We start from the raw sequence: 23,761 nt of genomic DNA, 5'->3' as shown, positions 1-23,761 counted from the left end.
TCAAGGGGAATAATTTTTAATTATTAAAAAAAATTATTTGTTTTTATTTGTGATGGAACTAGCCTGCATTTAATTCCTCTTAGTAGGATTGAGTTAGCAAGGCTGAAAGGTGGAAGGCTCTAATGACCAGAGGGGACAAAAAGATTCCCTCTTGAGGCTGGCCTGTGAATCCACTGGAAAAAGCCACACAGCTGTTTGTTATTTCTGGAAACCACAAAGACATCTCAGGAAGCAGGCAGGCCTTATTGGTATGTCTGTAGCATTATAATACCATCCTCAGGGTCAGACCCGATCAGAAAGCAAAGGAAGAATGGGAAATTTATCTGTAGTGAGACCCAACATTGATGGCAAAGAAAGCAACAGGACTTGCATCTCATGACCAGGTCTAATCTGCAGTCAGCTGTGGCCACAGTCCCTGTCCTGGCTGACAGTATGAGTGATCTGGCTACTGTCAAAAGGGAGAAAGCAGAGTAAACTAATGATAGAATGTTGTGATGCCATGGGTGTCCTTGTGGGATCACCTGTAGCTGTCAGCCACCTACTCTGACACAGAGCCAGCACTGACCACCATGGACCAGTTTTCTCTGAAATCTGGGGGGGTTATTTTCCATTTGGCTTCAGCCTTTCAGCATCTTTCTATCTTCACCTTTTCCTTCAGGGGTCTTTCCTTTTCTGGTAAAATCCATGTTTGAACCCGTGCTTCTGCCTAGCAGAAGAGTCTGGGTTTGAATTTGGGAACACTCTCAGAGCAGACAGTGACGGGAGCTTGGTCCCAGCCTTAGAACAAGGTCGGGTGACTCCAGTCGCCAGCGCTCGGCACAGAGAGGCAGATCCCAGGCACGTTCCCTCCTCTGCTCCTTGGCGGCCCCGGGGAGGCTCCAGAGCCCTCCCTGTGTGCGGGACAGCTGCTGCAGCACCACTGTACGTGCGTACGAGCAGCACCAAGGAGCAGCTGCGCCAGTTCAGAGTCTGAAACGGAATCCTCAGTACACGCAAATGAAACCTGGCATTTCAGGGGCTGGCAGGAGAAGCTAAATCCGTCTGCTCACTGCCCTTTCTAGCCATGGCCATGCTGATGCAATTGGAAGAACTGCCCCTGCCCAGGAAGCTCTCAGGTAGAAGACTGAAGCAAAAGCCACCTGTTTCTGAGGCGCTAGCTGCCAGTCCCTCAGGTTTTCTTTCCAATTTCTAATGGGTTTGGATTACTGTTACCATTTCAAAACTTTCTGTGCATCCCTGTGAGTGAGTAAACAAACCCTCTCCCTCAAAGCCTTGATGTACTGCCAAAGCACAACTTGTTCATGCTCTTTTCTCCTAAAGATTTTATAATCCCATGCAGGCTCTGATACCAAACCCATACTGTAGAGAAAAGACTGACCTTGGAATCCTAGGGCACTTTCTGGCTGGGTGCTTTAATCTGCTTTTCCAGGGCCTTGGGCTGAGCAGGGTGAGGCTGAGGTCTGGGGCTCTCCAGCTGGGGCCGGGGAGCCCCTGGGGCAGCGGCGAGGGGCGGCACTGAGGGGCGGCACAGGGGGCATTTTCCCCAGGCGGGCGGGCGAGCGGCGGGGAAAGGCGCCCCGGGCACAAGGGCAGGCACAAGGGCCCCGGCTCTCTGCAGTGCGGGCAGCCCATCGCCAATCGCTGCTCCTGGAGCTGCTGCCAGGGCCGTGTCTCCTCCCCGCTGCTGAGCCTGCACCTGCAGTGCTGCCTCCGGCTCTGCCGGGCTCCCCGGCACGGACGGCAAGGACGTGGACATGCTGCAGCAGGGCCCAGGAGGGACACTGAGATGATGTGAGGGCTGCAGCTCCTCTCCTGCAAGGAATGGCTGACACAGCTCGGCTTCTTCAGCATGGGAAAGAGACCGAGCCTTGATTCAACTGTGGCCTTCCAGTACCTGAGGGCAACCTACAAGAAAGCAGGACAGGGACTTTGTACGAGGGCAGGCAGGGACAGGACAAGGGAGAATGGATCCAAATGGAAAGAGAGTAGGTTTAGGTAGGGATTCAGAAAAAAGACTGTCATGGAACAGTTTGCCCAGAGAAGGTGTGGATTTTGAGAAGAGGCAATCAGAAGAGTGAGAGGGAGAGATCCACAGTTGGCCTTGGATCCAGCACCATCTCAGCTGCTCTGAGCTCCGGGGCTGTGGGACATGTCATCATTTTCATATTCAAAAACTCATTCAGTAACGGGCTCTCCCTCCCTTCATCACCCCCAAACTTCGGCTGTCTCGTTCCAGACCCCACCCCACCTCCCCAGTCCCAACCCCAACCCATCCCACCCCTGCTGGACATCAAGACCCCCTTCCCAAGACCTATTTCCTCCATTTCACACCACCCCAACCCCATCCCACCCATCCTGCCCCACCCCATGCCCATCTCAGCCCTCCTGATTTGCAGCACAATTCACCCAATCCCCTTCCAACCCCATTCCATCCTGAGGAGCTGTGGAATTGAGGAATTTTGGGCTGGGATTGAGTAGTTTTCAGTGGCATTGAACCCTCTCATCTCTTTCAGTGCCAACAAAGGGAGACAACTACATCATATATCCCCAAACTCCCCAGGTTTCTCCCTGAATCCCAGATTCCCCTGAAACACTAGGAAAAAGTGAGGCTTTAGATGCCCTCAATGAATTTGTTGAGTTTTCCCCCAGTTTTGTCTGTTTTAAGGGATGACGATAACTCAAAAGAAAATTAGGGCCAAAACAAAAGGATAACTAGCCAAGTGTCTTCCCAACTCAGATCACTGGGAACGTGGGTCTGAAGGGCTCTGACCAACACGGGTCCTCCAATGGGGGATGGAGTTGGAGCAGTGCATGAAGCTCTTCCTGCAGCTGGGGCACTTGCAGGGCTTCCCTTACCGCTGCCTCCATTGATGATTACTGAAGTTAGAGCTGTCTGAGAAGCTCTTCCCACATTGGGGACACTCACAGGGCCTTTCTCCAGTGTGGATGCCCTGGTGGATGACAAGGGTGGAGTTGTGCTTGAAGCCATTCCTGCAGCTGGGGCAGCAGGAGGGTCTCTCCTCCCTGTGAATCTGCTGGTGCAGGAGGAGAGTGGAGCTGGTCTGAAACCTCTTCTGACACTCAGGACACTCGTAGGGCCTCTCCCCAGCGTGGATCATTTGGTGGATGACGAGGGTGGAGCTGCAGCTGAAGCCCTTACCACACTCCTAGGGCCATTCCAAAGTGGATCATCTGGTGGCAGATCAGGCTGTTGCTCTGCCTGAAGCTCTTCCCACTCTCCAAGTACTTGCAGGGCTTCTCCCCAGCTTGAAGCTGCTCCACAGATCACCAGCTCTGAGCTCTGCCTGAAGCTCTGTCCACCTTCCTGGCACAGGGTGGATCTTTCCTGCCCTGCTCCTCAGGGCACCCTGGGATGGGTTTGCAGCCCCTCCTCGTGTGGATCTCTGGGGATTTTCCTCCCTGTTCAATTCCTGTGCTGTTGAGTTGCTCAAAACAGCCTCTTCCATGAGATTATACCATGGGGATTTGTCCTGCCTGGTCTCCATCTTCAGCTCCTTGTCTGGGGAGGAAGGACAAGGAGAGGATGGCTTTGCCTCCATGCCACAGGGAAGGAGATCCTCCCAGTGTGTCCCCGGCAGGACGGCATTGGCAGCAGGATTGTCCTGCAGCCAGGGGCCATGCTGGGCTGGGAGATGGAGCAGGAGAGAGGGGCAAAGGGGCAGTGACTTCCTCCTCACCTGCCTCGGTGTCCCAGGACATCTTCCTCTTCCTTGCAGCCTCATTCTCCATCCAGCCAAGGTTTGGGAAAGAGAAATCCTGCTCTGGGGAAAAATACACTGTATGAGCACATTGGGTTAGCGGGTTCCTACTGCCCAAGTCCATCTCTAGGAGTCACCGGGAATCTGCCAACCATATAAACCTCCAAAACACCAAGTTTCAGCCCCCAAAATACACAAATGACCAAGATGCAGCAAAACCACCCAACCCTGAGTTTCCCCTCTCTGGTCTCTCCACTTTGGGCTCCTGGAGATGCCCCTGTCTGGGTTCCTCCGAGCCAAGTTTGTATTGGTGTTCACCTCTCTGAGCTGCTGGGGCTCCTGGCAATCCCGCAGGTTCCCCTTCTCTGGGCTCACCACTTTGGCACCCCAGGCGTTCCAGGGGTCAGCACTGTCTGCAGTCCCCGTTTCAGGGTCCTGGGGTATCCATGGGTCCCCCTTGCCCATGCTCCAACATGTCCAGGCTTCTGGAGCTCTCGTATTTCCCGTTTCTGCTCCCCCATTGCCGGTTTCCCTGCCAGCCCTGCCGGTGCCGGGCGATCCCCACGTGGCTCTGGGCTGACAGTGCAGCCCCTGGGCCGGGCAGAGGCAGCCCCAGCACGGGGGGACCCTGCATCCTCCGCTGTCTCGGCAGCCGCGCCCAGCCCCGGGCACAGAGCTCCGGCAGCCCCCGCCGCCCCCTGCCCAGGGAGCCCCGGGGACCCCCGCAGCCGGGGCTGGCTCCGAGCGAGGCGGCCCCCGAGCCCGGCTGCGTGGCCAGGGGGGCACGGCGAGCCCGGGGCCTCTGTGCCAGCGCCTCCCCCGCTCTCGCTCAGCCTTTGCCCGGCCCGGCCCCCCAAGCCCCGGCAGGCCCCGCACGGCCACGGCCGGGCCGGGCCGCTCCCCTCGGAGCCCGCTGCGGACACGGCTGGGCCGGCCCGGCCACACGGACCCGCCTGCGCCGGGGGCCCACGGGCCGCCGAGCGCTGCCCGGGCCGCCCGGGCCTCGGCCCCGAGCACAGAGCTCTGCCCGGGGGCTCCCGGCCCGAGGGGCGGCTCCGGGCCCGCCCGGCCGCTCCCGGCTCCCACAGCCCGCCCGGGGCCGCCAGCAAAACATCCCAAAACAAATCCACAAACCAACCACTGCCACCCTGTCCTGCTGCGCCTTCCCAGGCACCCCAACCCCGCGGCAATGCCCCCGGTGCCCCGGGACAAAAAGCTGCTCCGGCCGAGCCCCTTGGAGCCCCCACCTGCGGCCCGTCCCTGGCACTCCGATCCCGGCAGCTGCCCCGCGCTCGCAGCTGCGGCTCTGGAGCAGGGAGGCTCTGCGGGACCCCCGGGCTGGGCCCCCTCCCAGCCCGTGCCCGCCCCGCACCTTCAGCCCGGCCTCTCTCGCTGCTCCCGGCTCCTGCACAGTCCCCGCTCTCCATTCCTGGGCCCCCGGGCTCTCCTCTGGGGCTCCTGGAACAGCCGGCAATGGAAAACAATCGATTTTGGTGCTCCCTGGCGAGGCCACAACTGAAACTTTGTTCCCTTTCCCTCGCTGCAGAGACTCCCAGGGCGTTTTCTGCACACAGTCCCAGCCCCCAGCGCTTGCTGAAGGCGCTCCCTGCAAATGTCCCGATGCTACCCGGGCCCTGTCCTTGCTGTCACCTGCTGGGGCTGGCCATGGACAGAGCTGCTGGACTTGCATTGCCAGCTGCTGTGCAGCCAAAGCTGAGGGATCCGCAGCTGCCTGAATGGAAAAAGGGATATGAGCCTCTCTCGAGGGGGAAATCTCCCCCTCGTGTGCCAGCCCGTGGTGCCGCTGCCATTCTCTGCTGCTGCTGCTGTGGCACTCGGGGCTCTGGCTGAGCAGCAAAGGTGACCCTGAGCCAGGAGCTTTCCTTGCCTGCAGCAAAGCCTCGGCACGCAAAGCCCTTCCCCAGGCCAGCAGGGATTGTGCCAGAGGAGCTGACCCGAAATTCCTTCTCCCAGGAAGCTTTAGGACACAAAACATGGAGAAGCCAGAGCCCCCTCTCAGCTTTGTGCCGTGCTCCAGCAGAATCCTGTGTGTGAAACAGCCTGGGAACAGGGTTTAGTGTCAGGGGAGAGGAACTCAGAGCCCTTTTCTGCCCTGTGGGCTGAGGCTCTGCATTTCCAATGGCCCTGCAGCTGCCAAAGGGGCCTTTTTGGCTCAGCTGAGAACAGTTCTGCTGAAAGCCTGACCTAAACCTGCTTTCCCTGCATATGTGCACAATAAATTCTAATTTTTTTGCAGCCCCAGGTCTTGTGTGAGTGCATTTGTGACAACTGAAGGATGGATCATCTCTGCTGTGGGGAGTTCTTTTTATTGTTTTTGTTTTTTTATTGTTTGCTCTTTTTTTGTTCACTTTTTGGCTTTGGTTCATTTGTTTTTGTTGTTGTTTTTGTTTGTTTTTGTTGGGTGGTGGTTTTTGGGTTTTTTGTTTGTTTTTAATTTGGTTTTCTTTGGTTTTTGTTGGTTTTGGGGGTTTTCTGCTGTTTTTCTTTTTTTTTTTTTCCCCTTAAATTAATTCTCCCTGTCAGCTCTGGGCAAAGCTCTGTAACTGTGTCTGACACTTGTCTGTGGCTCTGTGCAGGTGGCCAGGGCACCTTCCCTGGGCTGTGTGCAGAGGTGTCGAGGATTTCTTGAAGATTGAGGAGTTTTTGCGGGACAATGGCCATATTCAGCCAATGCACAATCCAGCCTGCTTGGGATAATGGACAATGGACACGTTCACAAACAATAATGGGCATATTCAGCAAATGGGGTTGGTACATCATTGAAAAAGATACAAGAAGAAGAGTCATCCGGACTCAGCAAGTTTGTCAGTGAGCTTGGGAAAGTAAGAAAGAAGAAAGTTCTTGGGTGGGACAGAAAACCACAACCAGACACATGGAAAATTAGATGATCCAGTCAGCATCCTATCTTAGATGCATGAACAGCTAGGATAGCCAATCATGTATTAGTTAGAGATGCGTGGACAGTAGAGAATTATTATAAATATAGTCTTTTTAGGGATAACAAATTTGGCTTGACTGGGTCATATTGGTTATGGTGTGATGTCCCTGAACATCCGCATCCCGCTATTTTCCCCCGCAGTAAGTGATGGAGAGCAGCTTGGGGAGCTCATCCACCAGCTCCCTCATCCGCCTGCAATGGATCCCATCTGCTCCCAGAGACACCTGTGAGCATCTGAGTGGCTCAGCAGGTCCCCAGCTGCTTCCTCCTGGATTACAGGGAGGCTCTTCTGCTCCCTGCCCCCATCTACAGCTTGGGAGAACACTTGTCCTGAGGACAACTTGACGTTTTGTTGAAAACTGAGGCAAGGAAGGGGTTCAGTACCTCAACCTATTCCTCAGCTTTAGTTACTGTATTCCTCCTCATATCCAATAAAGAATGGAGGTTGTACTTGTCCCTCCTTTTGCCATTAATGTATTTATGAAAACATTATTATCCTTCACAGAAGTGGTCAAGTTAAGCTCTAATGGACCTTTCATCTCTATAATTTTCTTTTTGAATGACCTAACAACATCCTTAAACATTTCATGAGTTCCCTCCCCCTCTGACCAAAGATGATGCATCCACTTTTTTTCTATGAGTTCCTGGAAAAAGCTCCATGACCATCCAGGCCAGTCATTTTCCTTGCTAGCTCACTTTTTGGACCAGCAGAACAGGCTGTTGCTACTCCTCCAAAATTTCTTTCTTGAGATGTGTCCATCCTTCTTGGATCCCTTTGCTTTTAAGTGCTGATTCTCTTTAAAAAATCAGTACCTGATTTTGTATTCTCCAAATCTCCATCATCAATAGGCCAAAGTCTGCTCTCTGTACCTCCAGTGTAAAAGATTTGTTGATGCCTCTCCTTTCACAGAAGATTTAGAAACTCAAAAATTTCCAGGTCACTGTGCCCCAAACAGCCTCTGACCAGCACATCTCCCTCCAGCCCTTCTCTGTTTGTGAGCAGCAGGAGACAGAACTTTCCTTGGCAGTGGGAATTGCAGGAAACCTTCCCCAAGTGCAGCTTGGAAGGTTCAGCCTGGAGCTGAGGAGAAAGCAAAGTCCCTCGCAGGGCAGAATGTTGGTGCTGGAGGTGTCCCAGCGTGAGGCTGGGCCATGGCCGGGCTCTGTGTGCCAGGAGCCGGCAGCGCTGGGCGCAGGGAGCCCAGGGAGGGCCCAGAAACGCTGGGTGAGAAATGCTGGGGCACAGCGAGATGGGCGAGTGCAGCCGGCCAGGGCAGAGGAGCAGCACGCCCAGGGGGCACAGCCTGCAGGACAGATGGCCGAGGGCTGGGCAGGGCTGGCAGGGCCACAGGCACCCAGGCCTTTGTGCCCTGGGCTCGGGCAGCGCCTCTGGAGCCCCACAGGAGGAACTTTCCTGGCAGGGGCTGCACTTTGGTTCTGCCTCGGCCTCCCTGGGGAGGCTGGCAGGGGCTGCAGGCTGATGGCGTTTGTCCTTGCTGCCCCTCACATCCCCCTGGCCCACAAAGAGCCCCGAGCCAGCCGGGAGGGACAGGCCCTGCTGGCCCAGGCTGGGCTCAGGGCTTGGCCTTTCTGCTCCCTGCAGCCAAGCCAGGCCTTGCTCAGCATTGCAGTGCCCTGCCCAGAGCCTTGGGCTCCCTGCACTCCTGGCCTCAAGGATCTGCTCTCAGCACTGCCTGGGCAGCCTTTGGCACTCCCTGCCCTCCCTGGGGCCCAGCCGTGCTCCAAGGCACTTGGAGTTTGGCTGCTGACTCCTTGAGCAGCTCCTTCATCCTTCTCTCGCTGCCTGAGGCTCCTGGAGCCAGCCCCAAACCCACCGTGGGGCTGATTAAAATACAGAAAGCCCTCAGGAGCTCTTTGTCTCCCTTCCATTGTCTGTGAGTCTCCAGGGCTTGTGCAGGGATTGGAGTCAGCTTGGAATTCCCTTCAGGAGGGAAATTCCAAAGTGCACATCATGATATCAAGGAAATATTTCTTTACATTTCAGTTCAGGGAAGAGGTGACAGAAGCATTCCCCAGGTGATCTTGATGCTGAATGTCTCTTTAGGGTGTCTGCGCAGCGAGAAGAATGAGCCCCTTGCAGGCTGAGCCTGTTTGGACAAGCTGCTCCTCACCCCCAGCCTCATCATGTCTGACATCACCCACCTAGGACTGATATCCCAAAACATTAAAATAATTTAGACATTTTTCTTTAGAAAAACATTTATTAATTTATAAAATTATAATTATATTATTTGAATTATGATAGTATTATTCAATATCTTTATTACCCAATTTTTGTATTTATAATAAAAAATCAATATATTTTTAGCTACCAAGAATATTATTGGTCGTGTTTCTAAGTAACACAATTCCATTAATTTATTAATGTCTACTTGATATTGATTTCTTCCTCTTTATGGTAGCTAATAATATTTGTAGTACTTTTGGCATCATTCTTATAATCTTTTTCTCCCATAGGGTCAAGGTGGGGCACTCTGGAGTCCCTGTGAGACAGAGTAGAAATTTTCCAGGATAACATTTTGATTTAGGTGAAATGTCCATCCTTGAATTAAGTCTGTAGCTTGCTGTTTAGTCTCACTGCCTGTTCTCTTGAAGGGCCTGTGCTTAGAGAGACTGCTTCAGCTGAAGGACAAGAGATAAAGGGGGGAAGAAGAGAGCAGACGGAGCAAGGCAACGTGATCCAAGAGTTCCTTCTGAAGAATTAGTAGCAAGTGTCACATGAAATCAGAAGAATGAATATGTATGAACCTATTGTGAAATTGTATGCATATGCATTTGTAGACAGGGATAGAAATGGGACTTGGACTCCCCCAGAGGCACGCATGCCTTTTGAGGAGAGTAATCGCCGCATGCATCCAGCGCTGCAATACACATACGGACTTTACAACTTTCACAAGTTGTGGAGTTTTTGATCTTTGCCGCAAAACATTTTGGAGACCATGAAGGGACCATCTCTGTCCTTGCAGGGGCAGAAGGGATAAAGGGACCCTCCTAGGAGCTCCCCGGGATTCCGCTGGTGTCAGCTGGCCTCCTGCTGGACAAGGACCTGCTGGCAGGCGGAAGATTCGGTATGTATTAAGAGGGCCCCCGGGGGGATAGGTAGGCTGAATAAGGCACTCAGAGACATCTCAGTGCTCTGCCTTGTTCCTGTGCCTGCAAGCAGACCGGTCGATAGAGCGACTGGGAGACGGGAGTTCACTGTCCCATAGAGCGGCCACCAGCGACCCTGGGGGTGGGTTCGAGTGGACTCATGAGTGTGCTGTGTCCAGACTTAGTTAGTTCACTGCATGGTTAATTGTTAATGTTAGTGTGTGTGTGTTTGTAATCGTGCGAGTGCATGGTGTACAAAGAGAGTATATCTACAGTGCGGGGGGGGGGTTTCTACCCGTGACTGAAGGGGCCGAGTGAGGCCTGAGGCACTGGCCGGGGCAGGCTGTGGAGGCAAGGAGCGCCAGGCAGAGATAGAGTGGTTTAGTGCAGGTGAGAATGTTCATTGAATAAAGGTGGTCAGTTGTGGTGTAGATTGTAGATTGTGCACGCTTTTACCGTGGTGAGACGAACGAGTTCATTTAGAAGAGCTCTATTGGACTTCATCTGGTGCGATAGTCAGTCTAGATTGGGAACAGCCTGCTGTGCAAGATTCAGAATTCCCTGTGATAAATAGAATAGCTTGCCTCTGTGGGTAATTTCTGAGAGCCTTTAGTGCATCGAGAGGCTGGCTCCCTGCGAGGGTACCATTGCAGTGCAGAGTTTGTGAGAGACGCTGGTATTGCTGCGTCGGGGCATATGCCCCGAGTGTAAATCAAAGTTTCCTCATCAAGCTGATTCAGAACCTAAGATTTTAAAGCTGGTGTGTGAGAAGTCCCACCTGATTCCTGCCACCTGGAGTTGTGTGTGGGAAGAAGACTAAGAATCTACTGTGAAGCTCTGTGAGGAGAAGTTTGAGTAGAAACAAGATAGTATAAGGAGAAGGAGATAATGAAAACTAACCAGAACAAAGAAGCTCCTGAACTAGCCCCTTTGGGAGGGGCTCTTTGGAAGAAAGCTGCCAGTAGGGGCAGCTCAGAAAAGAAAAAGATTTATAAGACTTTATTGCAGTTAATGCTGTTTTAAAATGGGAAGGTAAATGAGATAGTCCCGTATGTTGGTGTGTTTTTGTTTTAAGAAATCACCAAAAATAGCAAAGAGACTGTGAGATCAGACCGCCCTCAGACCCACTGGTCAGGCAAAGTTTATCATACTGAAATGCAAAGCGATTACAACTCGCAAAATGAGTACATATAATTTGTTAAAGGCTCCTCCTAAAGTAAAGGAAGATAAAGAAGACCTCCCCAAAAAAGAAGAAGACTCAAGCTCCAAAGATATACCCGTTCGCACCCATCCCCCTCCTAGCAGTCCAATTTCACCCAGGACTAGGAGGGAGCAGACCCCTCTGCGAGAGGCAGTGAGACCAGAAGGAAAGAAAAGGGTGGAATTTTAGTTGATACAAGAGCCATAAATTCAGTTTTAAATAAAGCTTTAGTACCTGTAGAGAATGATTATGTTGTAATGTGAAGAACAACTGGACAGTCTGAGAAGGCATACATTTGTAAACCTTTAAAGTAACATGTGTACTTAGGAGCTTTTGTGTATTTGCCCAATTCGCTGAACATTCTCAAATGAAAAGGTTACTCTGGGGGCAAATGATATAAAGATATTAAGCTTATCATTAACAGGCATTGAAATTAAGAAAAAAATTAGTAAAGAGATATTAGAGCAAGTTTTTTCAGGGGTATGGGCCTCTGCTGTACCAAAGAAAGTGAAGAATGCGTCCCCATAGTAATCAAGCTTAAAGAAAGAAAACAACCAGTGAGAATTAAGCAGTACCCCCTGAAAAGAAGATAGGGAAGAAATCAGCCCAATAACTGATAGTACTAGATTGAGGGCTGTCAATAAGATAATGAAGAATTTATACCCTGTGGTAGCAAATCCATATATTTTACTAACTTGTTTAACACCTGAGCTAATCTGGTTTACTGTTTTAGACCTGAGAGATGCCTTCTTTTGCCTCCCTATCCACAAAGCCAGCCAGAAAATTTTTGCATTCAAATGAGAAAGCCCTAAAAGCAGTGCAAAACCCAGCTCACATAGTCTATGTGCCTCAAGGCTTCAAATTCCCCCCCACTCTGTTTGGGGAGCAACTTGCAAAAGATCTGGAGTCCTGGGAAGCTCTACAGGAAGGGAAGCTGTTGCAGTACGTAGATGCTCTTCTAATAGCCACTCAGATGAGAGAAGCATGTGTGGCCTGGACAGTAAGCCTCTTGAACTTCCTAAGACTCCAAAGATACAGAGTATCAAAGAAGAAAGCACAGGTAGTGAAACAGAAAGTAATATACCTGGGCTATGATGTGAGTGCTGGGCAACAGACTTTAAGGCAGGCTCACAAAGAAGCCATCTGCCAAACCCCAAAACCCCAGACGATAAAGGAACTCCGAACCTTCTTAGGCATGGCAGGGTAGTGCCAGCTGTGGATTAATAAGTATGGACTGCTTGTCAAACCTCTCTATGCTCTTATTGCTAATGGAAACAGAGATCTCCAGCGGACAAAGGAAGCCACACAGGCCTTTTATCAGCTAAAGAGTGCCCTCATGTCAGCTCCAGCCCTGGGACTTCCAGGTGTAAGTAAACCATTCTTTCTATTTTCCCATGAAAAACAGAGAATTGCCTTAGGAATACTGGCTCAAGACTTAGGTCCATAACGAAGGGCAGTTGCTTACTTCTCCATGTAGCTAGATGCAACAGCCAAAAGATGGCCAGGTTGCCTCAGAGTTGTAGCAGCAGTCATGCTGAATATTCAGAAGGCATGCAAGTTTTCCCTGGGACAGAAAATGACTGTGCTAGTGTCCCATACAGTGTCCACAGTACTGGAAGTAAAGAGTAGCCACTGGCTTTCACCACAGAGAGAAATACCAGGCCATCATGGTAGAGCAAGATGATGTAAAGATAGTGGTGCTAATATTGTCAACCCAGCTTCCTTTCTCAGTAGAAATCAAGGTGAAGCAGTACACCACAATTGCCTAGAGACCATTGAAGCTACCTACTCCAGCCGCCCAGATTTGAAAGACACTCCTCTGGACAATGCAGAGACCTGGTTCACTGACGAGAGCAGCTGCGTTGCCAATGGAAAGCGATGTGCTGGGTACACAGTAGCCACCTGCAGAGAGGTCACAAAATCTGCACCCTTACCAACAGGCACCTCTGCACAGAAGGCTGAGATGATTGCCCTGACCCGTGCCTTAGAAATAGCAAAAGGAAAGAGGATAAACATCGACACAGACTCGAGGTATGCATTCAGAGTCGTGCATGCACATAGAGCCATCTACAAAGAGAGAGGACTGCTGACCTCACAGAGAAAGAACATCAAACATGCACAAGAGATAATCCAGCTGCTGGAAGCAGTTCAGCTGCCTGAAAAGGTAGCAATTATGCATATTAAGGCACATCAAAAAGTGAGCTCAGAATTAGAAGAAGGAAATGAGCTGGCGGATAGAGGGGCAAAGGAAGTAGCAAAAGGTGAGGTGAGCCCTAATTCCAGATAGACAAATTTCCCTTGAAAGTAAGCCAGAATATAATAAGAGAGATAGAAAATTGATTGAAGATCAAAAAAGGACGTATAACCAAGAAGGGTGGGCTACCATTGAAAAGAAGATGGTAATCCCTTCCCATTTCTTGTGGTCACTAGTAAGGGAAGAGCACCAGAAAGCACACTGAGGAATAGATGCCCTACACACCTACTTGATTGAAAGAATCGTTGCTAGGAATTTATATGCCACTATTACTCAAGGGACCTGACAGTGTGATCTTTGCCTCCAGACTAACCCCAAAAATACCCCCAAGCCGAAACTCGGTAAGACTGGGAGAGGCCATAGGCCGGGACAGCAGTGGCAAATTGACTTTTCAGAACTCCCAAGGAAAGGGGGGTATCAGTATTTATTAGTATTGACAGACACATTTTCAGGGTGGCCAGAAGCATTCCCCACCAGAACTGTCAAAGCTCGAGAAGTTACTAGAGTGTTATTACAAGAAGTAATACCATGCTTCGGAGTTCCAGCCACAATATCCTCAGAGGATCACATATCATTTCCAAAATAGTGCAACAGATTCGTAGCCACCTGGCTACTTCACATTCTGTACCCCCCCAATCAAGAAGCCAGGTGGAGAAAATGGATCATTTGATTAAGCAGCAGATTGTAAGACTAGGGCAGGAAATTAATCTACCCTAGCCCCAAGCACTTCCACTAGCACTGTTGCAAATTTAAACAAAACCTAGAGCTAAAGAAAGTCTAAGTCCCTTTGAAATGCTTTATGGAACACAAAAAGAATGCCCAGTACATTGGAGAGGTAACACTGGCCACCTACATGGTGGCTTTTAGCAAACAGCTCAGAAAAATTGAGAAACGTGTGGCTGGAACTCAGAGCAGGGAGTTAGATGTGCCAGTGCATAACATACAGCCTAGAGATTATGTATATGTCAAGCCTCTTGCAGAAAAGACTTTGGAACCACAGTAAAGAAGACCATTCCAGGTGCTTCTCACCACCCTCACCGCAATCAAGATCAAGGAGCAGAATGCCTGGATCCATCACTCTCGAGTGAAGAAGGGCCCAGAAGCCCCCTTGGAGAGTGACACCCAGAGACAATGAACTCAGACTAAAACTCACTCAAGCAAAATGAGTATATTGCAGTCAAGGGTTGTTCATACTTTCACTTACAGAATTGTTTTGTATATAATAATAATTGAAATCTTAAAATTAGAGAGTACCTCTATTCAAAGTGATGCTGAATGGCCTTGGTCTCAGGGTTTTAATCAGGATACTAGATCCATGAGAGAACTTTCTGAGATAAAAGATTTAAACCTGTCCACAGTAGTAATTCATAGAGATCAAGTATATGAAGAGCAAGAGTAGCAAGAACAAGAACTGCAGACACTTCAAAAGAGTTGCTAATGCAAATCAACATCTCAAAAATCCAACCAGCCTGCTCCTCTTTCCTAAGAACATCCTTTGAGAGCTGCACAGCGTAGTAACAAAGACAGGCAGACCTTAAGAGCAGAATAAGAAAGGATCTAACTGGGATATTAGGAACAGGATTAGGAGTTCTAAATGGAATTGATTCAGAAATACTGATGAATAAGCTAGCCACTGCAGCAAGCAGCCTAACAAAATTGAAGCAGCATTTACAGTCATCTCTACTAGCATTAAGAACTAGCCAGTGGCAGATTTCAAAAGCACTGCCAAAGTAAGAAAAGGCCAGGGACCAAGATCACAAGTTATTAGTAGAAGTACTTAGTACAGTTCAAGATAATGTGATAATATATCTTTAGCTTTCAGTTGTATACAAGCACAGTTGCAGATGCAGGCAACAGCAGCTCTGATCATACAAGAAGGGAGGGAAAGTAATTTTCCAGCTGAAATTCAGAAAGTTGTCTAAGATAATGCAATTTGTTATAAATGATCGAATCTGCAGCCAAATTTAAAAAAAAATTAACAAAGATTTATTAGATCAATAACAAAATATAATTAAAAAATTCACCACAGCCAAGACAGCATCAACTCCGGAATTTGGTGCTGGGTGAACCTGGATCCAACTGACAGAGTGCCAGCATCTCCCCAGTGGTTCACCCCGACTGTCTCATACAGCCAGCTTATATCCCCTATATTCCGCCTGGGGCCGGAATGACAGAATGTCCTTTGTGTCCCTTCATATGTAGAGCTGGATCATAGAGATACAAAGCCAGTCCAGGTGTTCCAATGACTGTCTGAGCCCTTCCAGAATAGCCTTCTTTCGCATGTATTGCTGGGTCCATAGGGATTCGATGCAAAAGCCAGTCCCAGTGTCCCTATGGCCGTCTTTCACATGTAATCGAGTGCTGCCAGTATTCAAAGCATTTCTGGGAAGTCGATATTCATGGTCTGGGAAGGCTTCATTCTTAAGCTAACGGACTTGATATTATCTTTAGCGTTAGAAATAGGACTCTGCTCTCAGCTAGAGTGGTCAAGTACATGAGTTGGATTCTTACAATATCTTATACACACACATATATATATACAAATAGCATGAATTAACTCTATATATGTATAACACAATTGATTTTGAAAAAAGTTTCAGTCCTGGTAAACTATAGTAAATTTCACCTATAATCCTGTTTCTAATGTAGCCACTGCCTTTGTACTTAACATACATAATAGCACTGTTTATGTTATCCATCCCATCATTGCACTAAGATTAAATAATGAAAAAACAGTGCTCTACCCTTCAGAACATAGACTGCAAACACGAAAAATTAATTAAAAGTAGCAAACAGTAAACTTAGAATCCTGCATTACTAGAAAACAGCTGAGATTCATTTGTGAAAGCAGTACTATTAATGCCCAAGATGTGTGTCTGGACACTGAACAGAGTATTTGCCACTTCAAAATTCATCCACTCACTGATGAAAAAACTGTGCACGTATATACTGGTAAAAGTTGTGAGTGTCTAAAAACTGCTTGCACCTCTGTAAAACTTGATAAAAATGATGTTGTATTAGTTAAAGTAAGTTTAAAGTTATCCTTTATTATTAATTTGAAATTAGAGAATACTACAGCGTATAGCTCTGTTAATCTCCCTATCAAATGTATGAGGTAAAGCATTGAGAGACACTTATTGTCCTAAGAGTTTGCATTAAGTAAAAGAATTTACTTATTTTCCAGGAAAGAGGGGAAATGAGACAGAGTAGAAATTTTCCAGGGTAGAAATACATTTTGATTTAGGTGAAATGTTCATCTTTGAATTAAGTCTGTAGCTTGCTGTTTAGTCTCACTGCCTGTTCTCTTGAAGGGCCTGTGCTTAGAGAGACTGCTTCAGCTGAAAGACAAGAGATAAAGGGGGGAGGAGGAGAGCAGACAGAGCAGGGCAACCTGACCCAAGAGTTCCTTCTGAAGAATTAGTAGCAAGTGTCACATGAAATCAGTAGAATGAAGATGTATGAACCTGTTGTGAAATTATATGCATATGTATTTGAGTGAGCCATAAAAAGAGACCTGAAGTTCACAGAGGTACACTTGCCTTTTGAGGGGAGTAATCCCCGCATGCGTCCAGCGCTGCAATAAACATACCGACTTTACAACTTTCACAAATTGTGGAGGTTTTTTGATCTCTTCCACAAAACAGTAGAGACACCTGTGATCTTACTGATGACCTCAGTGGGAATCTGACGCCATCCATCTTGCAACTTTTCTCCCAGGAACTGGATCTCTCGGGCAAGTCCTTTGACTTTGCTCTTCTGGATGCTGAAGCCAGCTTCCAGCAGACTCTGGATGATTTGCTCTCCTTTTTCAAATACTTCCATTGTCGTGTTCCCCCACACAATGATATCATCGATGTACTGCAGATGTTCTGGAGCTTCACCCTTTTCCAGTGCAGCCTGGATCAGTCCATGGCAGATGGTGGGGCTGTGCTTCCACCCCTGGGGCAGTCGGTTCCAGTTGTACTGCATGGCCCTCCAGGTGAAAGCAAACTGAGGCCTGCATTGTGCTGCCAGAGGAATGAAGAAAAATGCATTGGCAATGTCAATAGTGGCAGAGCACTTTGCTGCCTTCGACTCCAGCTCGTACTGGAGTTCCAGCATGTCTGGCACAGCAGATGCTGGTAATCGGCACTTGTTGCTCTTTCACCTTCAGGAGACCTACTGCAGATGGGTTTTCTGATAGTCCAGGCAAGGTGTTCAATGGCTTCATGTTCTTAGCCTCTGCAGCAGCTATGCCAAAAGCCCACCTGAGTCCTTTTGGGTCTTTGTAAGGCTGTTCCAGAGGAAGTCTATGCCCAGAATACATGGGGCCTCTGGGCCAGTCACAATAGGATGTTTCTGCTCTTCCTTCCCAGTCAGGCTCACCTGGGTTCCCAACAGGGTCAATTGCTCTGATCCCCCCATCACCCCAGCAATGGAAACAGGTTCCGCCCCCACATCTCCCAATGGCATTAGGGTACACTGCACACCAGCATCAACTAAGGCATTGTATTTTTTGTGGCTCTGATGTGCCAGGCCATCAGATCCACACCGTCCAGAAAATACGGTTTTCCCATGCCTCTTCCTGGCTAGAGTCAGTGCCCTCCTAGCCCTGGTTATTATTTCTTTCTGGGCATACACAGTAGAGGTTCCTTCAAGGGGATCTGACAGATCATACCCAGCAGCTCGGTCATGGGAGGTTGAGGCTGCCTTCAATTTAGTGGAACTCCCTTGGTTAGTGTTTCCCTCCTTGAGCTGATGCACCTGTGCTGCCAGGACAGAAGTGGATTTCCCATCCCACCTTCCCATGTCTTCCCCATGGTCATGAAAGAAGAACCACAGGTCAGCCCTTGGGGTGTACCCTCTCTCTCTAGCTGGGGGACACTGGGCTCTGACTTTGGGGCCTGTGACTGGCACAGGTGCTGCACTGATCTTCCTCTCCTCCTCCTTCATCTCCCTCATCTCCTCTTTGATCAGGTCCTTGATCACAGCAGAGACTTGAGCCTGCATTGGGCCTTTGATCATACTCTCACAATTTCTAAGCTTGTTGGTGACAGAACCCACTGTCTCTCCGTAGTTATCAGCATTAATCATTGCAGTGAAGCTGGTGTATTGGGATGGCCCCAGATTTGCCAGACTCCACAGCATTTGCCCTGTGCACCTGACCTTGTTGGGGTCATTATCATGCTGTCCATCCCTCCCAAAGAGTACCTCCAATACTGCCACTTTTATCAGCTGTTGGATCCCTTCCTCCAGGGTCTTCCAGCACATTCTATGGTGATGCTCCTGCATTCCCTCCCTGTGGACAAACCTCTCTCTGACACTCATTAAAAGCTGCTCTCAGAGGGAAAGGGACCATGACTCTCTTACAAATACCTGATTCACACCTGAGACCTGGGTCAATGCTCATAAATTCCTTGCCTCACCACCATCCAGTTGCACTCCTGTACCCATAAGGTCCCAGACCCGGATTAACCAGGTTGTGTAAGCCTCGCGTCCCCATCATACAATGTCTTTGTGCAGTTCACCCACAGGGACTTTCGTACATCAGGGACTCAGTGATGATCTCAACCATTGGTTCTCCTTTGGGTTGTGAGGGCCCTCCTTTCATGTCCTTGTCTGGGTGCTCTGATTTCTTCTTAGGTCTCCTTGTTTCCACAGGGGCGAATGCTCCTGGCTGTGACTGCCTTTGCAGTTCAGCTGGAACCTGGACAGTTGTAACATCTCTGGGCTCCACTGCTGCACCATCAGACTCTCTCTCTTTGAGGCAGGGGGAGGGTTTCTCAACACATGGGGAAATGTACTCCCTCAGCATCTGGCCCATCTCTTTCACCAGAACCCCCACCCAGTCTGGGTGGTTCGTTTCTGAGGTGGGCTGTGGGGCAGGGTCAATCTCGGGGGCAGCAGCATCCCTTGTCTCTGGGGTAGGTGTCAGTGTGGTTATCCATGTTAAACTTCCCTTATCTCTGAATGCTAAATAGAACAGGCTTACCAGCAACACCAGCAACTGTATATCATTAGCATTTTGAGTTGATCTGGACCCTTTGAAAACTGGTGGGGAAAACTCAAAGAGCTGTGTGAAGGGTTGGGAGTAAATTTCCCCCAGTGTCATTTCCTCAGCAAGTACCATTATTAAAGAAACCCCAAACCCACACATTGTGTGATAGCTCTGAATCCATGTGCCTGCCTTCCAAAGGAAGTTAAAGATCCAGGAATTCCTCACCTCATTAAGCCATGAAGCAAACTGGATAATAGCCACAGCAGCCCTATTTATGGTTAGCCTGTGTTCTCAGAGATTGCCAGGGTGCTCCTGATGGGGCAGAAGGAAGAGCTCCAGGCCCTCCCTGAGGGTGAGTGAGGGCAGTGGGCTGTCAGTGGGGGTTGGCCAGGGAGCTGCAATCCCTGCCCAAGCTGCGGTGGGCTTCACTCCTTGTGGGGACGAGCGGTGGCGTGGGCAGAGCTTTCAGGGACATAGGTGAGGGGATTCATGGTCAGCACCTTGCAGCTGATCCTCTTGGCCACTCCTCTCTTGTGGCCATGGCAAGAGCTGGGTGGGATGGCCCTGGCAGGAAGGTCTCCTTGGATTCCTGCACATCCAGGTTCTGACTGTGGCTCTGCTCCTCTCTCTTCCAGCCCTTCAAGGCCTGAGTGAAGACAACAGCCCCTCTCACATAAGCAGATTGATACAGATGATGTTTGAGGGAGAGCTGCAGAACTACTTTCATCTGCTGGCTCAGAAGAACCAGTATCTCTTGAAGACCTCCAGATCCCTTGGAAGGTGAGACCACATGGAGACCAGAGGAGACCAGCTGGAGCTCCAGGGCATAGCTGATGATTGACACAGCTGAGACTGTGGGAAGCTCCCATAGCTCCTGCCTTCTCCCTCCCTGTTGCCAGCTCCCTCCCTCCAGCCCTCAGACCCTGCCCATCCCCTTTCTTCCCTCCCAGCTCATCCCTTTGCTTCACCTTCCATTAATGAACAGTTTGGCTGCTTCGCTTAACCTGCATCTCTGTGGAGCTGGAGCGATGCAAATCTGGAGCCCTGGGACACACAGGCCCTTCCTGCCATTCTCTTCCATGCTGTGTTTTGTGCACAGACACAGAGGAACAAGGGCAGATCAGGCTGGAAAGGTCCCTGTGCTGGAGGTCCAGTTCCACAACACTGTGGAGCTACAGATCTTGCTGTGCACCGTGGAGCCCCTGGACTTTGGAAGAGCCAACCTGAGGATGCTCTGAACTCAGCGGTGAGGGACTCCATGGCAAGCATCCACAGAGGGCAAAGAGCTTGGAATGCTGGAGGGTTTCAAGAACAGCTTCCTGAAAGCACAGCAGTGCTCCATCTCTGCACAGGATCAGGAAGAAGGCAGAACCAGAGACCATCTGGGCTTAACAGAGAGCTTTGGGTGTGCCTAAGAGCAAATGAAGCAGCTGCACAGTGCCCGAGACTCAGACACACCACCGTGCCAGTTCCTGGAGTGCTGTCAGGCAGTGCTGGGATCCCGGGTGTGGTTCTGGTCCCCACAAGTGAGGAATGGCAGCCCCAGGCTCAGACCCAGTCAGAAAGCCAACCAAGTGAGACCACAGGTGTAGCGGACACTGAGATGGCTAGGGCCCTGTGGAGGATGTAAGCCTGAGATAAGCAATTGCTGAGTCAGAATAGCTAAGCCTGGAGTCCTCACTTAGGTCCTCTGGCCTAGCTTATCTCTCTGTGACCCTATAGGCTAGTTTCCCTAACCCTTACAATTGGTCAGTTTTCAATCCCTCCTAACCCTATATAAGTAGCCATCCTGGCCCATTCTGGTAGAAGAGCTGCTCGTCGGAACCCTTTGCGAACTCCCTGCAAATTAACCATCGTGGAATCTCTGAGGCTGCCTTCTCCTCTCTCTCCGTCTGCTCTGTGGATGCCACTGAGGCCAGCATCTTAGCAAGCAAAGAGCTGAAATTATAAAAGAGCTGAAAATCACTAAGAGCTGATAATCACTGAGCTCGCTAAGGTGTCAGGTTTGGGGCACTTAGGCCTCGGACACTCGGCCTGCTGAAGGCTGAGCTGCCCGGCCTGAGACTGCTCGCCTGAAGGAACCCTGGACCCGTCTCGCTATCTGGCTAGAAGAGACCCAGTGGCAGTACACAGACAGGGAGGGCAGCCTTCCAGTTTCTCTTGGGCATGGCCGCAAAACAACCCCTGCTGCTTCTTCCTCCACCTGTGTTTGGCGTGTGCTGGTGGCAGAGCCAGCCAGGTTGTGCTCTGCGTTCCAGAGCCTGTTGGGAGCGGGCAGGAAAAGCGCTGCGTGCACAGCAGAGAGTGCTGGAAGGTTCTGGCAAGAGCGTCCTGTGGGGACAGGGCTCTGGGCTCTGGCTGGGAACAGCCTGGTTTTGCTGCTGTGACCGCAGGCAGAAGCTGAGGCAGGTGAAGACGGAGCAGGCAGCTTGTGTTTGTAGAGGGCCTGGGGCTGCACCTCTGAGCCTTCACCTGGAAACACACTTGAGGGAATACCAGCTAGAGCTGGAGTGCCTGTCCTGAAATGACCTGGAGCCATTCAGCCTTGCCAGCTTTTCTCAAGAGTGTGTTGGTGTTCCCCAGGAAAGCTACACATTTGGGGAAATGCCCTTGGAGGAAACGGGCTGGCTTCTCAAGGAAAGTGCTTCCCAGGGAGCTCCCAGTGAGGTGGGAAGGGTGATCCAGGAGCCCTAGGCCTGGCAGCCTGAGCTTGTCACCAGGGAAGGCCTTGGAGCAGATCCTCCTGAGTGCCATCCCACAGCACGTGCAGGGAACCAGGGCATCTGCTGGAGGGTGGGAAAGCTCTGTGGAGGGACAGGGACAGCTGGGGGTCCTGGTGGGTTGTTGAGGGCTTCTGGGCAGGAGTTTGGGAGGGGGGGTTGGTGTTGATGGGGTGTTGGGGAAGGAATTGTCTGGAAGGTGAGAGGTCTAGGCTGGAATTTGAGTCAGTTTGAAGGCAGCATCTGTGGTTTGGCACAGTTTTGGTTACAGAGGGCAGAAAGAATATCTGTGACTCTTCCTGTTCAAGATCCTGATTCTCCTGCAGGGAACAAGAGGGGAGAGCTGTACTTTACTGGCCACTTGGTTATCTGTACCAGGGAGAGGATTAGCCATTTTGCCATCTACTTGTTTGTTTGGGCTACTTTTGTAACTCTGAGTGGACTTTCATTTCTTGAGAGCTTTTAATCTTTAAGAGAATTAGGATATTATCATCCCTTCATAGAAAACCGATTGCAAACCAAAGAATTGCCTTTTTCTTGCCTCTGTGTAGTGTTACGTTCTGTAGAGTGAATCTTAGTGGATGATGTTAGGGCAAATGTGTTGCTGCTTTGAGATGGGAAGCAAAATTCCAACTCTTCACTTTCTCAGGCCATCCCAATGAATTTGGGAAGTTTGCAACTTTTTGAAACTACTTGAGTTGAGCAATGGGAAAGTAAAGCTTTCCTGAAGTGAGGATTCTTAAACGCCAGATTCTTCTGTGCCTTCACTGCTAAAGTGTTTTTGTGCTAATGGAAATTATTTCAATGAGAAAATAATTTCAGCATGGAGTGAGAGCTTCTGACAGAGACCAACTGCTGCTAGCAGTTGCTCCAGGTGCTCCTGCCAACAGCCCCTGCAGGAAGGAGCACAGCCCCCAATGCACGTGGGCTTTGGCTCCCTCTGGCACAGAAGCCCCTGGGAGCACAGGTCTCTGGGGCAGGAGATGGGCACCAGCGCTGCCAGGGCTCAGGGGGATGGCAGGTCTGCTTGGATGGGTGGGCCCACCTGCCCAGAGGGCTCAGGGCTCCCCAGCCCATCAGCCTGGACAGCCTGGCCCAGGTGTCTGACCAACTGAGACTTCCAGGGCCCACTTGCTGCTCTCTTTGACAGCCCTTGCATTCAGCCCTCAAGCCTGCTGCCATGCTCCCTCACTGTCCCTCAGGGGCCTGTCCCCACAGGGCTGGGCTGCCTGGGTGCTGCTGGCCAGGGCCAGTGGGCAGAGGCAGAGCTGGCAGCCAGCTCAGATCCCCACTGCTGCCCAGGCCATGGTGCTGTGTCTGAGACCCCCCTGAGACAGAGCTCTAACCCCACAGAGCTGCTTTGACCATGTGGATGAGCATCACGTCCTCACCCAGAACTGCAGAGCCAGTGCTGCTGATACTCCTGGATGTGCTGGGCAACTGGCCAGAGCACAGCATGTGCACCTCAGATGGGACAAAACGGGTGTCTTTGTCCTGGCTGTGAGTTTCTGAAACTGGCCTTTGCTGGCCCCAAGGCCGCCTCTCCAGCAGCTCTCCATCCTCCTTCCCCCACTGCATCTCCCTCCCTCAGGTGCTGGGCTGAAACCTGGCCTCGGGGCAGCTTCAGGGGCACCAGGCCCGGTGCTCCCCTTGTGTCTCCCTGGGCCTCTCCCTCCTGTGCTCGGGCCCTGCCACATGGACACCTTGGCACTGAGCGCTGTCTTGGGGGACTTTGTCCTTTGCAGGCAACTGTGGTGATGTGGAAGATCCTCCAGGTGCCCGGTGTCCCACATATGGTGACGGTGTATTTCCTCCCACGT

This window comes from Fringilla coelebs, assembly GCF_963513975.1.
Source record: "Fringilla coelebs genome assembly, contig: SCAFFOLD_30, whole genome shotgun sequence".
Lineage (NCBI taxonomy): Eukaryota > Metazoa > Chordata > Aves > Passeriformes > Fringillidae > Fringilla > Fringilla coelebs.
The sequence above is the reverse complement of the archived record's forward strand: the minus strand, read 5'-3'. Positions refer to the sequence as shown.